The sequence below is a fragment of the Littorina saxatilis genome, linkage group LG11 (assembly GCF_037325665.1).
Source record: "Littorina saxatilis isolate snail1 linkage group LG11, US_GU_Lsax_2.0, whole genome shotgun sequence".
Lineage (NCBI taxonomy): Eukaryota > Metazoa > Mollusca > Gastropoda > Littorinimorpha > Littorinidae > Littorina > Littorina saxatilis.
In genome coordinates, this window is record NC_090255.1 from 15,998,907 (window position 1) to 16,016,406 (window position 17,500).

At 44.0% G+C, this 17,500-nt stretch overlaps 2 protein-coding genes and 1 long non-coding RNA gene across 3 annotated transcripts in view; 1 reads left to right on the plus strand and 2 right to left on the minus strand.

Annotated features, from left to right (window-relative positions):
• LOC138979863 (uncharacterized) overlaps nt 1–17,500 on the minus strand; it is a 474,427-nt gene that overhangs the window by 390,842 nt on the left and 66,085 nt on the right. The gene's annotated exons all lie outside the window — the stretch shown is intronic.
• Nucleotides 1–17,500, minus strand: part of LOC138980683 (mucin-22-like) — a 28,049-nt gene that overhangs the window by 6,150 nt on the left and 4,399 nt on the right. The window lies entirely within an intron of this gene.
• The window catches only part of LOC138979851 (uncharacterized), a 23,075-nt gene continuing 20,239 nt past the window's right edge, over nt 14,665–17,500 (plus strand). The window contains exon 1 of the mRNA XM_070352600.1: nt 14,665–15,367. The gene's annotated coding sequence lies outside the window, so the exon portion shown is untranslated. The remainder of the gene's footprint in view (nt 15,368–17,500) is intronic.

A 17,500-nucleotide genomic window follows, 5' to 3' on the forward strand; every position in this document is an offset into this window, starting at 1 on the left:
ATTCCAGTGGAAACAACAGCTGTACGAACGTGTGAGGACATAGAACACAACACTCGTCGCAGTTCCTATAACTGTCTTAGCAAACAAAGTGAAACTTGAAACTGTGACCGTACCGGTGCGAAACGTTTTCCATTTCAGGAAGAAAAGGACTGCAGCATGCTTTAGAAGCAACGATATCAAACTGATCGTGATCGTGTGATGAAAACTGTTCAAATAGGCGGCACATGTGCCTTTTCAATTCTATCTTTGAGAAGAGCTGTTGGAAAAGAAGGTAAGTTCTTTTATTCCTTATACAAATAATAGTTGTATTATCTCTTATGCATGCTTCACTGATTTCTACAATACGTTTGGCTTGATATTTGCTTCTCAGCCAAAATGCTTTCCCTGTCGTGTGGTGGTCAATGTGAACGTGCAGCTGCCAATAAGAAAAGAAGCTTAGAAAAGACACCACTGTCGTGTCCAAGTGAAACCTATTCTATTAAAACAATCAAGTCTCGTTTTCAACGATTATAAGAAACTTAAGATTTTGCCCTTGAAAGAAAGATTTAAATTAAATAAATGCGTGCTCCTTCACAAAATCCTTTCCGGCCATGCACCACGTGCTTTCATTACAAAATTTAAAGCCAAACCAAACCGACAATTCAATGTCCCCATTCCACGGATAGATCTCTTTAAATCAAGTTTAGCTTATTCTGGCAGCGTTTTGTGGAATTCTCTCCCGGAATCAGTTCGAGTCCCAACGAGTCTCAATACTTTCAAAAAACACCTCTCATTACATTTAATGTCAAATTAAGAAAAGTCACAGTGATGGAAGACTTCGATTATTTTCATATTGATCATATCTGTCCATATAGCATCATTGTTTGATTAAACATGTTCTGGTAATTCCCAATTTTAATCATAACGTAAGAATTTGTGTATAGCCTGCAACGTGTCCTGTGAATAGTTTTTCTGTCTTTTTATTTTTTATTTTTTTAACTTTTATGTTTATCCTTTGTAATTGTTTTACGTTTGTATATATATATATATATACTAGAATGAATACCCGCTTCGCCGGGTAGCCGGCTTCGCCAGGAAGAAGTACTTAGAGCCGTACGCCGGCTTCGCCGGGTCCGAACAATGGACCCGCCAAGCTTAGGTCCCTCCCAGATTCGTGGAATGGGAACAGCACGAAAATGATTCAGTGGCCATAATGCCATTCCTGACCATATCGAGTCCCATCCTTGTCGACGAATGTAACCGTGTTAATCACCTTTGGAGGCGAACTCCACTCAAACAGGACTGAGCAAGTTAGAGCTTATCTCTAAGCCCTTTTGAACTGTTATGGCTTCACAAAGGAAGGCCAGTACATAAAATTACACAAAAGCCGCCAGACCACATCACAAACAGAACTGAACAATGCACAGGTGTTGCTCACATAGAGACACACACACACACACACACGCACACACACAAACACAGAGAAGCCGTATCTATAGAGAGATAGATGACAGTGTATTTTTCGCGTGGCTATAAATTGATTCGACCTTTGCACTTTTACAGTGAGGATAATTTACGGGTCCAATTTACGTTCTGGACACTGCGGTGACCTTCTAAAAATAGTAACAGAACGTCGGGAATATCCGAAGATGCCCCCTTCATACTGTAGTGCACCACACGAAGGAAGGGAGGTAAACGCTGAAAACATGGAGAAGATGAGAAGATAAGGAAGAGTTACTTATAATGGTGAAATGAACACAAAAACCAAATTCGGTTCAGCGCTGTGCGCTGAGAGCACGTGTTGAAATATCTCATCGATGATATTGTGTCCGGGGTGTAGCTGAATACGGTGTCCAAATTTGAAAAAGATCCACCGAGAACTTTGGCTTTGGTGTGTCGGTATGGGGGCCCGGGTAGCTGAGGTGGAACCAAAATAGCTGAGGTGGAACCAAAATCGGTTCAGCGCTGCGCGCTGAGAGCACGTGTTGAAATATCTCATCGATGAGGTTGTGTCCGGGGTCTCTCTGAATAAGCCCACCAAATTTGAAGCAGATCCATCGAGAACTTTGGCCGTGCATCGCGAAGACACAGATACACAGACACACACACAGACACACAGACAGACACAAGTCGTATATATATATATATATATAGATATATGTATATAATATTAGAGTAGTCCCTCTCTGGGCGAGGGCTGGTTGAAAAGAAGCTCGTTTATATTGCTTATGCCACAACCCCCCCTCGTAAAATAAAATTTGATTTGATTTGATTTGATCTCGCTCTCTCTCTCTCTCTCTGTCTCTGTCTCTCTCTCTCTCTCTCTCTCTCTCTCTCTCTCTCTCCCTCTCTCTCTCTGTCTCTGTCTCTGTCTCTCTCCCTCTCTCTCTCTCTCTGTCTCTGTCTCTCTCTGTCTCTCTCTGTCTCTCTGTCTCTCTCTCTGTGTCTCTCTCTCTCTGTCTCTCTCTCTCTCTGTGTCTATCTCTCTCTCTCTCTCTCTCTCTCTCCACACCCCTGCCCCTCCCCTCCAACCTCGCCCCAAGAAGCCCTCCCTCTCCACATAATGTATACTAGCAGCGTACAGCCATCCGTTGTGTGACAATTATGTACGGTCACAGATCAGATTTCTGCTCCCTCGCCACTACTCTCCCACCTGGACTGGGGCTCTGTTTTTGTCAGCACGCACCTGTGTTAGTGCAACTGACCGTGACCAGGTGTATTAGTTTACTGTCGTTAAAGATACCTGTTTTTCTCTGTGTAGAGTGTGCGCAATCATGTACCTGCGTACGCACGCACGCACATACACACGCACGTTCGCATGCACTCACGCATTCTCACAAGCAAGCACGCACTGAATCATTGGAGTCTCTTTATAACACTGATCAACGCAGATTCCTGTGCACATATGATCCTTGCTTAAATTTAAAGGCACCCTCTTTTCCCAGTTGACCATCCTTCCAACCAACACAGACCTCTCAAGGCTTTTACATGGGATAAGACTATCCCTCCACACTCACACAGACACACACACACACACACACACACACACATACACACACACACACACACACACACACACACACACACACACACACACACACACACACAGCTTGGCTGTTCTCTGTGCACAGGGTGAATTTTTTGCTGAATTAATTTCGTAATGACACCTTCGTCATTCTGAGAAAATAATTTATCATTAGAATTTCATTCTGCACAGGAAGCAGCCAGGCTGTTCAGCTTTACCATTTGTTTAAAGACAAACGACACCGACTAAAGCACCCAAGACGTCTCTTCTTGACCCCCTCTTCCGAAGTAAAACCCCTGACGTCACAAGCGAAACAAAGTTCGAGAAGACGTCATAATGCGAATAATTGCGTCATGCAAACATTCTGTCGCTTCTCCTGCACGTCTCCCAGAAACAGACACTGTATTTCAAGAACGAAGTTTGTCGCGGTGTCAGCAGGAGAAATTGACTCGTAAGGTCACACCGCTAGACTGTGCATGTGTTAGTATCGTATCTCATTAAGATGAACTATAGCCTAATCCATGTAAAGGCCGAGACCAGTCACATTCCCAGTAATGTGTTTATGCAACCGCGTCCACGGGCAGGAAGCCGGGTTTCTACATTTTACAACCGAAAACTAGCATCGCCATTTCAACAGTTGCTCTGATCAACAACTCAAGGGAGGTAACTTTTAAGCGGCACCAGCCACATGTAAAGTAAAGTAAACATTAAACAGTAAAGTACAAAAGCGGTGAAAAGTAGTGTGAACCAATAGGAGCAGACACTGATGGTTATCTCCTTTCTCTCCACCCATTTATCTCCCTTCCTTCGTCCAAATGTTGAACCCTTGTCCCGGAATTAATGACAGCCACTTGAAGTTGTGTTGTGGGGCCGTGGGTTTTGTCGCTGGATAAAGACAGAGAAAATCGGGGGAAAGGTTGATAGTAAGTGAGAAAGAATTGTGAATTTCTCAAAGGTTTAATTCCTAAAGAGGAAGGAAATACGGAGAAGGAATGACGGGAACAGTTTGGTGGCAAGTGAACAGTCGGCCGTATAAATGAATAAATTCATTAATTCATTAATTGCTTTGAGACAGGCAAACATAAGAGACCTAATAAGACAGACCTAAAGACAGACAGAAAGATAAACAGACAGACAGACCCAATTTATTCATATATACTTTGTGACCGATTGCAAAACTTGTTGACCCGATCAGAACCGAAGTACTAAGTACACATTACAGACTTTACACGAATTCGTACGTCATGTACGGTAGTTGGAATTTACTGAGCATAGATGTTAGAACAAAATTTTAATGTGTTATCAAAACTGGGAGTTTTTATATGATGAAACACTGATGCCATGGATAAATATGAATCAATATGAAAATAAATCTTAAACGAAGTCTTCCATCACTGTGACTTTTCGTAATATGACATTAAATCTAATGAAAGGTCAAGTAACCAAAGGGAAGTATAAGCGCTCTAAGTGCATACGGCATGTGTAGTGAGGTAAGCGAGAGTTAGACGGAACCAATCTCCTGGCACCTGAGAGAAATAATAATGTTATAATGAAAGGTGTTTTTTAATCGACCCATAAGCTACATAATTCGGGTTGGGGTTGTAGTTATGTCTCAATACACGAGGAAGACCTTAAAATAAGTGTTTCGCTAATACATGTGTGACAGGGGAGACTACCGCTCCTTTCACAGCAGACTCTGCACCCGAGTTGTTGGCCTTTAAGTCAACACCGGTGGATTGTGGAATTCTGTTTGTGATGGGGTCTGGTGGTTTCCGATTGTCTGTATGTTCATGGAAACCTTCGAGTTTGCATAACAGTTTTTATAGGGCTAAGAAATTAGCCCTAACATTTTAAATCCTGTTTGATTGCACTTCGCCTCCCGAGGTGATCGTAGTGTTACGGCACTCGGTTACACATGTTTAGTCAAATTGTGATTGCGATTTCTCCGCGCACTGTCTTTATTTCGTTGTCCGTCCTACTTTTCATCTCTGAGACAGTGCGTTGTACACGCTTTCAGTTTGCGAGAGAACATAGTTAAAACTATCCTACAGAGTTCAGTGTGAGGGTTGAATAGATCGCACAATGGTCAAGAATGACATTCTTTAATTGGTGTTTAACGTCGTTTTCAACCGTTCAAGGTTATATCGCGACGGGGAAAGGGGGGAGATGGGATAGAGCCACTTGTTAATTGTTTCTTGTTCACAAAAGCACTAATCAAAAATTTGCTCCAGGGGCTTGCAACGTAGTACAATATTATGACCTTACTGGGAGAATGCAAGTTTCCAGTACAAAGGACTTAACATTTCTTACATACTGCTTGACTAAAATCTTTACAAACATTGACTATATTCTATACAAGAAACACTTAACAAGGGTGAAAGGAGAAACAGAATCCGTTAGTCGCCTCTTACGACATGCTGGGGAGCATCGGGTAAATTCTTCCCCCTAACCCGCGGGGGGTAAATGACATTGGCAGAGAGCAGGTACGCCTGCCAAAACAGAAGCAGACACTTTACACACGATGCGTCCTTGCACGTTGTTTTGATCCTTTTGACACAGTCGCAGAGAAGCCTTTGAAGATTAGCGACACAAGTCGTAACACTCTTGCGTGAATTATTCAACAGGCGTAAACCTTATAGCACGTTGTGAACGGGAAGTATAAACATAGCTTACATGTGAGAATTGTCACAGTGTTCGTATACTTTATGTGTAAAGTGTATGTGCATGTATCTCAAACATTAAGAAGTGGCGGTGGTGGTGAGAAATCATGGAATGAACCTCTCTCTGTCTCTGTCTCTGTCTCTGTCTCTGTCTCTGTCTCTCTCTCTCTCTCTCTCTCTCTCTCTCTCTCTCTCTCTCTCTCTCTCTCTCTCTGTCTCTGTCTCTGTCTCTCTCTCTCTCTCTCTGGAACTGTTATTATATTCTTAATATTGTATTCATCCTCGTTATCATAACTATCGTTGTTGTTAGATTTAACCCGATTACTTCTTCTCCTTCTCCGTTCGTAGGCTGAAACTCCAACGTACACTAGTGTGGGTTTGTTTTGTTTTTGTGCACGATCGAGAAGGTTTTTACGTGTATGGCCGTTTTTTTAAACCAGTCATTTAGGCAGCCATACGCCGATTTCGGAGGATGCATGTTTGGTATTTTCATGTTTTTATAACCCACCGAACTCTGACGTGGATTATAAATTCAATTAAATTAAGTAGATGTGCAACGCCAAGGCACTGCATACCCCAGCGAAAGACAAACCTCTCTCTCTCTCTCTCTCTCTCTCTCTCTCTCTCTCTCTCTCTCTCTCTCAAACACACACACACACACGAACACACACACACACACACACACACACACCCAAGTTACACACGTACACACGTACACACATACACACTCACTCACACGCACTCACTCACTCTCTCACACACACTTCACTGTACACACAAAACACACCCCCATACGCACATATAGACAGACGGACATACACACCTTTACAAACAAACAAACATACACACACACACATACACTTACGCACACGCACAAACACAAACCAACCCACCCACTCTCTCTCTCTCTCTCTCTCTCTCTCTCTCTCTTTATCTCTTATACAAACAGACACACACCCACACAAACACACACACACACACACACACACACACATGTACATACGCACGCATGTACGCACGCACACACCCACACACACACACACACACACATTGACTCACACAAATCTCATACACACAATACACACACTCATACGCACATACACGGTTGGCCTAGTGGTAAGGCGTCCGCCCCGTGATCGGGAGGTCGTGGGTTAGAACCCAGGCCGGGTCATACCTAAGACTTTAAAATTGGCAATCTAGTGGCTGCTCCGCCTGGCGGCTGGCATTATGGGGTTAGTGCATGCTAGGACTGATTGGTCCGGTGTCAGAATAATGTGACTGGGTGAGACATGAAGCCTGTGCTGCGACTTCTGCCTTTTGTGTGGCGCACGTTATATCTCAAAGCAGCACCGCCCTGATAATTATGGAAACAAACAAACAAATACGCACATAGACAGACGGACACACACACCTTTACAAACAAACACACATGCACACTCATACACACACAAACATACACACAAACTCATGCACACACACATTCACACACACACACACACTCCGGTTGGTCCGGTGTCAGAATAATGTGACTGGGTGAGACATGAAGCCTGTGCTGCGACTTCTGTCTTGTGTGTGGCGCACGTTATATGGCAAAGCAGCACCGCCCTGATATGGCCCTTCGTGGTCGGCTGGGCGTTAAGCAAACAAACAAACAAACACCCACACACACACACACACACACTGTACATACGCACGCGCACACACACACACACACACACACACACACACACACACACATTGACTGACACAAATCTCATACACACATAACACACACTTATACGCACATAGACCGGCACGGTTGGCCTAGTGGTAAGGCGTCCGCCCCGTGATCGGGAGGTCGTGGGTTCGAACCCCGGTGGGGGAATACCTAAGACTTTAAAACTTATTGGCAATCTAGTGGCTGCTCCGCCTGGCGTCTGGCATTATGGGGTTAGTGCTAGGACTGGTTGGTCCGGTGTCAGAATAATGTGACTGGGTGAGACATGAAGCCTGTGCTGCGACTTCTGTCTTGTGTGTGGCGCACGTTATATGTCAAAGCAGCACCGCCCTGATATGGCCCTTCGTGGTCGGCTGGGCGTTGAGCAAACAAACAAACAAATACGCACATAGACAGTCGGACACACACACCTTTACAAACAAACACATATACACACTCATACACACACAAACATACACACAAACTCATGCACACACACACATTCACACACACACACACACACACACACTCTCTCTCTCTCTCTCTCAAACACACACACACACACACACACACACACCAAGTCACACACACACACACACACTCACTCACACGCACTCACTCACTCTCTAACAAAAAACTTCATACACACAAAACACACACCCATACGCACATATGGACAGACGGACATGCACCTTTACAAACAAACACACATACACGCACACACATACACTTATGCCCACACACACACTTACACACACACGAGTACAGACTCATGCACGCGTGCGCACGCACACACACACACAAACACACACACACACAAATACACACACACCACACACATACGAGTACAGACTCATGCACGCGTGCGCGCGCACACACACACACACACACACACACACACACACACACACACACACACAAACACACACACACACACACACACACACACACACACACACACACACACACACACAGTAACACTAACACATGTGCACAAAATGAACACAAATACACACACTGCGCGAGAGAGAAAGACTACAGGGAGGCATGACGTCATGATGCATTAATTGACGTCAAAGACTTTCGACCGTGACGTATTCTTCTTACGCGAGCTTTATCCATAGACTTGGAAACTACGGAATTTCTACCCGTCCAAAGCGGCCTGGGGTGGCGTTTGCTGAAAAAATGGGGGCGCCTATTTTACCCACCGTATTTTTGTTAGTATGGTCCCCATTTTTGGTGAACTTCCATCTCCAGCTGTAGCACGTAGCCGGGCACAACGAATCCTTCTTTATCATGTATTATTCGGTGTGCACATTTCTCAAATCGATTACAGTATAGCGTTCACAGGATACCTCCAGCTTCGCTGGGATAAGTTACTGGGTTTGGTTGTTTAAAACGTGCTATATATTTAATGTATAATGTCATGTATGTCACAGCTTTTAACAATGCCGCCTTAAACCTTCATCTCTTTGACTCTGAATGTGAATCTCTCTCTATCTGTGTGTGTGTGGGGGGGAGGGTGGGTGTGTGTGTGTGTGTGTCTGTCTGTCTGTCTGTCTGTCTGTCTGTCTGTCTGTCTGTCTGTCTGAGAGAGGTCCGTCCGTCTCTCTCTCTCTCTCTCTCTCTCTCTCTCTCTCTCTCTCTCTCTCTCTCTCTCTCTCTCTCTCTCTCTCTCTCTCTCTCTCTCTCTCTCAACAATTTTCGTGGGAAGAAACTTAAACGGTTATGCTTACCTGTCGCAATCACCATAATTAATCTTGTCATGCTCAGTATACAAACACCTTTTGGCTAACCCCTCCCCCCCCCACCCCCACCCCCCCCCACCCCCCCCCCCCCTTAATCCCCCGTCACCCGTCTCGACCCACGATGAGCAGATTCTAGCTGCTTCTTTCAAGTGGATTATCCCTCAGTGTCAGAAACGGTAGGCTATTTCAGTGTGTATCAAGTCAGAGTGATTAGCAAGACTTCTATTCAAACGTTTACCTTGCACTGTTTACAGTACCAACAATTCAACAAGCTGTCAAGCACGGCAATAAACTTTTCGCTACAAAGGTACTTGAGTCGACACTCGCAGATCTCACAACCGGTATTGTCCGTCAAGCACCTTAAAGGCACAGTGCAGCTCACAGCCTTCGTTTTGCGTTTTTGTTGCAGCTGAGTGCATTTACAGTTCAAAAATCCTCCTATGGTAGTAAAACAAACCCAAAACTACCCAACGACGACATCTGTGAAGCTCGGCAGTTTCTTGTTCACGCGAGTGCATAAATTAACCTAGTTATTACGTGGTGTTTGGTCGGAGTTCGATTCAACTGAGTGATTCCGGCCTCCATTTTGTTTTACACAAACTCATGATGACGTCTGACATAGTTTGCTTAGTGACGTGTCTTTTTGTGCATGATGTGGTGATCTACCTGATCTAAATTTAGATCCAAAAATAGGTCAAGACCAGCCGGGTCCGAGTACGAAATTAATTCGTAAAAAAATCGCAGTTCTTGACTCTTTGGGTGCAAGTCAATGAAACTTGGTAGTTCTTCTAACGGATAGCTGCCTGAGGTATGACTAAAAGCCCCAGGGGCTCCGTGCACCTGGATTTGACAAGTTCAGTACCTTTAACAAATAAATCCCCCTTTCCGAGACCTAGGTGCGAGACGAGCGCTTAATTCTCACCCATATAAACACAATCAGAGTGTTGAAAACTCGCACCCTGTGGTGCGATTGTAGCGAAGTGGTTTTGACGGGGTCCAATTCGATAAACTTCCACCCATAATGAACGACCCCGTAATGGACGGATAATATAACGAATGGCGCTGGTTCCGTTTACCGTCTCAGCCCGCATAGTAAAAACGTGAGAATTCGCCGTTATTATTTTCTGACGTCACACAATACAATAATCTAAACTCGATACTCGATACTCGATACCGATTCGTATTATCTCATGCTTTTCCATACGTTTCTGTAACAGAGTCGGAAATGGTCATATGAACACCAAAGCCAATGTCATCCCCATGTATGGTTAGCTAAGCGCCGCCCATTATTGCCGAACACTTTGCAGAGTCGCCCGTTGAAGTAGAAGCGATCTAAATCGACCCAACCAGGATAAACAAGTGATTGGCAAACCGAAACAGCGCCAGTTATGCGTTAGAGCAAATGGCGTCGCCCTTTGCGGAGTCTCTCATTGTTGGATCGGACACAACGGATAGAATGCAATTCGTTAAACATCTTACGCTTTAGCAGTACTTTACGAGGTCACCCGATACGTGTAGAAGTGGGAGCATTCGACCCACTGATATAAACTTAGTATCACTCAGGAGATCGCCCGTTGAGAGGGTAGAAGTGACGGAAGTCGACCAAATCAACCCAAACTTGGCATCACGTAGCGGGGTCGCCCATTTTAAGGACGGAAGTGACCGCATTCAGCCCAAACTTCGCATTGCTAAAGCGGGATTGAGGGTAGAATTGACCGCACTCAAACCAATCAGCCTAAACTTAGCATCGCTCAAGACGATACCCTGTTACATTCCACCCCACCAGATAGGCTTCGCATACCCCGTACGTTACGGGTAGAAGTGACCGCATTTGGCCCAGTCAGCCTAAACTTAGCACCACTTAACGGCGTCGCCCATTAGTCCAGACAGAAGTGACCAAACTCGACCCCATCAGGTTAAGCTGTCCACGCGGGGCTAAGTGTATACACGGCTTCCAGCGAGTGTGGGGAGATTAGCAAGGCGGTAAGGTACACTGAGAGACGTATCCAGGATCAAAGGCACTTGCCTCAAGACATGTCACCAACCCTCGTGCCCTCAGGCGCTCTTTTGTTGGCAACAGACGGCTCTGGGTTTTGTTGCTCGGGGATTAATGGCTGATCTGAGAGATAGGCTGGGTGACGACTGTTGCTGGTTCTTTGCTGGCACACAGAGGTTGAAGACTGGAACACGCCTGCTTATAAGTAGGTTTACAAATGAAAGTAGAGCAGCGACGCAAAACGATGGTCCAAATGTGCCTGAGCCTTGTGTTACTGTAAGGTACTCCTCCGAAGATGGAGTACGACTGCCCGAATGGCGATCGAATAGTTGAAAATGATCGTACATGTCATCTTCCCCTTTGGTTGACAGAGTCACCATCTCTGCACCATTATGGCTCACGGGTGTTTAGAGTGGATATGCCTGACAACAACAACAGGAACAACAACAACAACAACAACATTAACAACAACAACAACAACATTAACAACAACAACAACAACATTAACAACAACAACAACAACATTAACATTAACAACAACAACAACAACATTAACAACAACAACAACAACAACAACAATGTGTGTGTGAGTGTGTGTGTGTGTGTGTGTGTGTGTATGTGTGTGTGTGTGTGTGTGTGTGTGTGCACGTGTGTGTGTGCACGTGTGTGTGTGTGAGTGTGCGTTGTGTGTGTGTGAGATTTCCGTACCACTGTTGCTATAGTTATCGTTGTTGTTGTTTTTGTTTTCATTTGTTTAAATATCATGCATTTACAATATTGTCCGCCACATTACTCGTTTGTTTCTAAGAGCACATTTATAAGTTTATCTTGTTGTGCTCCCTTAATTACAATTTTCAATTACGGCTTTGTATTTATGCAACTGAATAAAACTGTTTAAACCAACAACAACAACAACAACAACAACAACAACAACAACAACAACATGTTCATATCATTTACTCTATTATTCCACTGCTGAGAAACTCGGGTCGCTTCCTTCCAGTGGAAAGCTAGCAGCAACACGAGTCGCACTACCCAGCTAGGTGTGTGCGTGTTGAGGTGTAGTTACCACCAGCACTTACGGCAGAATAACGGCAGCTGTTGTTGCAGTTTTTTTTTTTTACAGAATACAGAATACAGTATTTATTGAGCCAAGTGACATTAAAAAAACATTTAAAGCACAAGGAATTTAGCGTAGTGTTGGTAAAATCACGCACACACGCACACCCACACACACACTGACACACACACACACACGCCCACACATTCACTGACATACACACCAACACACACACGCCCACACTACAGCAGTCACGATCACACCATCACACACAGGGCAAACATGAGGTAAAACAAATGACAATCATCTATTAAAATAAAAAGTACAAAGAGTGGTCTAAGATGCTGGTGGAAGGGTCTACACAGAATACAATTTTATAATCTAATGCATAGTTAGAACTAGCCCATCCCCTCCACCCACCCACTCATGAATGACTAAAATAATGCAGCTAAAAATATAGAAAAAAATAAAAATCACACATCAAAGTCCCACTCAACCCCCCCCCCCCCCTACCCACCACCACCACCACCACCTAACACTGAGTCACAGGATGTGGTGAGCTCACCGCCAGCAGGATCACCGACTGCGAAGCTGCCCAACTGAGGGATGGGATGCGTTAAGGGAGGAAACAGCTTGGGGGAAGAAAGAGGTCTGGAGACGTCGAGTGCGTGCCACCAGTTGCCACTACAACTACCACCACTACACTGTTTGGGGAGACACTGTTTCAAGTAGTTGATACCATAGTCACATAGCTCAATGTTTTCGTTGTTCAGCAAAGGAGCACCATACTCGGTATGACAATGACTGCTATCTTGTAGTTCACACTCTCGCTATCTTCTCGTAAACAAGATAACATCATTGTATCCTCTAGTGAAAAATTCCTGCTTTTAAACTTAAAGAGGCGAAACTTAATGATTTTTTGTTTAAAGAAACACCTCAACCTCACTCTCCTCAGCTACAGGTATTCTTTTACGAGGTGTCGCAGGAGAGAGGGGGGGGGGGGGGGGGGAAGGGGGGGGGGAGGGGGGGGCAAGATTAAACTGCAGAAGGATGCGCGAAATATAAAAGTAATCACCTATCAATCTCAATCGTCCATGTACGTGCTAGTGTGTGTAGAAACCTGTCTATCCGTCTGACTGTCTGGCTGTCTGCCTGCCTGTCTGTCTGTGTGTGTGTGTGTGTGTGTGTGTGTGTGTGTGTGTGTGTGTGTGTGTGTGTGTGTGTGTGTTTTCATTTTTCATTACTTTATTGTCCCATCGCTGGGAAATTCAGGTCGCTTCCTCCCAGTGGAAAGCTAGCAGCAACGGAGTCGCGCTACCCAGGTGTCTGCGTGTTTAGGTGTATTCAGCCACCTGCACTTATGGCAGAATGACCAAGGTCTTTTACGTGCCATTGTGATGACACGGGGGTGGGACATGGCTTCCGTCTCTGGGTCTGCACATAAAGTTGACCCGTGTCCGTCCCGGCCCGAATTCGAACCTGCGACCTTTCGATCACAAGTCCAGTGCTCTACCAACTGAGCTACCGTGTGTGTGTGTGTGTGTGTGTGTCTGTGTGTGTGTTTGTGTGTGTGTGTGTGTGTGTGTGTGTGTGTGTGAGTGAGTGTGTGTGAGTGAGTGTGTGTCTGTCTGTCTGTCTGTCTGTCTGTGTGCGCGCGCGCGCGCACGTGTGTATGTTCTATCTCTCAGTCTAGACGTATACTTGTTTATTTGCCTGCTGCATAAAACAGATGTAAACAAAATATACGTGTAAATGCGTTTTCACTTGAACTGCAGTCTTTCTTCAGTCTGATAAATGAATCGATTAAATCACGTTTATCTTTAAAATAAAATAAATCATCCTAATTACAGTCCTGTAGCAGGTCAGCCTCGTACAGGTAAAAAATTAATGTACTTCACTAATTGGCAGGTAAAACGGGTTGACAAAAGCCACTGACCATTGGGTGTTGGTCAGAAAGTGTGGACTCTACCCGCTTCAACGGACACAGAGTCAATCACAGGCCTTGCATTTGATACAGGTATACAGTCATTTCATATGAGGCGCGTTTTGGCATTGTGTAATTTTGGTTTGGTTGACAGACTGCTAGGTTTAGGTTTTTTTTAATGTGGCACAGAGAGTGAGATATCACGAACTTTTCAATGCCTAGCTTGTGTAGTCCCCTACCATCGCTGTGTGTGTGTGTGTGTGTGTGTGTGTGTGTGTGTGTGTGTGTGTGTGTGTGTGTGTGTGTGTGTGTGTGTGTAGTTACGTACGTGTGCGTGTGTGTGTACCTCCGTACGTGTGCGCGTGCGTGCAAACGTGCGTACGCACGTGCGTGCATGGATGCGTGTTTATATGATATCGTCGTCGTCGTTGATAGTGGTGTTCATGAGTGCGAGTATACTTCTCACCCTCAAAACCAAACGAAATTCAAACCATGATTTGCCAAAACGAGCCACCCGTTTCTTTCTGTAAGGAGTGACAGGCCTTTAACTCGGGTAGCTCACAACGCACCCGCTGATCACAGGGTAGGTGCTTAGCAAGGAAGCGACAGCTGTCAGGCTTTCTCAGCCATCACTTTCCCAGCTAATATCGCTGCCGTCGGAACGGGGTGGCTGAAATCTACCCGTGAAATCCAATCTACCCGCTTCGGGAAGTTTACACCCGTTAATGTTTTCCGGTTGTGGCGGTACAGGGTGTCTAAACTGTTTCTGCGAGACCGTGAGAAGCCGGGATATCTCGTCGCATTTAGGTGTTGGTTGTGTTTCTTGATCTGGTGTGGATGGACATTACTGGAGAAAAGACCAACTTTTGTTTCAAGAAGTTGACATTTTGTGTTTTGGCAACAGTGTGGAGTTTAGTGCTATCACTTATGTGTAAGCGTTGGAAGTGGTGAAAAATTTGAAGAATTTTTTTTCTCTCGGTTTAATATCGCACCTGTCAAACTGTGTGTTTTAGCAACAGAGTAATGTTAATGAAATGGAACTAAATGTTCTCGCGGAGTTATTCCCGGTGAACGTGTGAAGCGGAGAAGAAGGTGGAGGACACTGACTTGAAACAGTAGCTTTCGACGTGGACATGCGTCAGTAAAAGAAGAAGAAAATTCATTATCCACATCCCGGATAATTAGCTTCAAGCAAAGATTCAGGATATCTTGAAGCCAGAATGCAGGATATTTTCCCAGCCCGAAGCCAATATCTCACACGATTTCTCTGCTGATTCAGGTGAAAATATATAAGGAATAAGGTGTGTGTGCGTGTGTGTGTGTGTGTGTGTGTGTGTGTGTGTGTGTGTGTGTGTGTGCGTGTTTGCGTGTATGCATGCGTGCGTGCGTGCGTGTGCACATGCGTATGCTTCTTTGTGTGTCTGTTTTTACCGTCTTTTCAGTTCGTGCCTTTCTCACTATGTACCTGCGTGTCTGTCTTGTACTGCCTGTTGGCATGTATCTGTGTCTGTCTTCCGTATTATATTTCTTTCTTTATTGATGCAACCATGCGACACAGCATCATTTCTATTGCAATGTTACATTCCACCTTTCCTTTCGACTCCAAGTCAAGTTGGATGAGTTGTGAATATAAACATGGCAGTATCCAGATTCAGCTCCGTGGGAGCGTAGTTGCCACACTGAATGAAACTCAAAATGTTTACTCTTCTTTTAGAATATGACGTCTTTTCAAGGGGGGTTATATATCTGGAGTATGTCACACAGTTGGCGTCTACGTAATGCTGAATTGTCCGAATAAAGAATTTCAAAGAACTTTTATACTGAGAAAACACTTTGCCTATTTTCATGAAAAATAGCGAAGGTGCTGGTTAGACGCCAACTTTGAACTATCGCTGTATCTGCGATTCGCTTTTGTGCGAAAGTTAGGCTATGTGACACACGTTCCAAACCATGAACCATGAACTGCCATATATTCCCCCAACGCCAGCCACTGTGAAACGTCTGTTTTAAGGCCTCTACAAATCTGAGCAATTTAGGATAGTCTTAAAATCGAGGTAAATTTACTGACACAATAAAGAAGAAAAAAACTTAGAAATTGTGGTTTTAATGTGGTGGGAGTCTTAAAATAGTGGGTCTTAAAGGGTAAACCGAGTTTCCACTGTAGGCCACACGCCAAAAACAACCCTGCGCAAGATCTGTGCCACGCACTGTGTAAAGCTGGATTATTCTCGTGCGATTACGTCTAGCCTGAGATAACCTTCCGTGGCTCGTGGGCGTTCACCCAATGATAATCAGGTGATTAAGATCGGCCATTCTTGCTAAGTGTGTCGATTGAACATTGGAACTTTCTTCTTAGAACCATAATTATAACGCCAGAGTCGGAGACTACAAAAGAGTACATATTTGTTCAATCTTAAAAAATAAAAGGAATTCTAACTAAAATCGATCCATAAAATCGACTTTGTTTGTAATTTTGACCAAAACATGACATTTTACACAAACCTCGACAGTCATTCTTCACCTTGACCTCTGGGGGAACACTGACTGTCTCGATGTGGGTAAAATGTCATATTACGTATAATTGTTTGATGTGAACTTTTGTTTGTTAATGTTTATAAACATTTGTCGCCCATTGTGTTTTCAACATGTTTGATACATAACCCATATCAGTATAAGATAACAGTGAAAACATACTGACCAAAACATTGATGAGTACATGTTCCTTGTTATCTTGTCTTGTTCTTCCCGCCTACAATCTCTTGTTCCTATTCCATATCAGTTCCCTGATAAAAAAAAAAAAACGTTGGTAGTCAATGTTTTACATTAACATTTGTTGGTCAATGTTTGAGATTAAAAGCAATTGTTGATAACTGTTTCACATAATGATTTGTTGGTTAATGTTTTAGAGAAACATGTGCTTGTAAGTTAATGTTTGTAAAAAAAAAACCACTTCAGTCAAATTCAAATAAAAATGAAAACATTTTCTCCTGCGTTGCTGAAAAACAAATACAGAAAATAGATTAAATATTCAGTTTACACAGACTAGAAAAATAATCTTGCCAATTTCGTCAGTGCACAATGTCTCAATAGAAAAATATACCCACAGTCGTTGACACTATAAATACCTTCAATAGAAATAACATTTCATACACTTTCTTACAAGGTAATCGTTAATGTATTCCTCGTTTCTTACAATAACACGCATGTAAACACACGCGATCAATAGCTTGTATGTGCTCCTTACAACAGCTTTTCGTGTTACAATAACCTTAGCGTACTAGTAAGCCTACTTTCTATCGCGACAGACTACTTCGAATTCGTCAAGCACGGTACGGCCTTTTATTCACAGGCATAAAGTACATATGTGACGTCTCGTTATTGCTTCGGACAAGATTTTCTACAAAGCATTTAT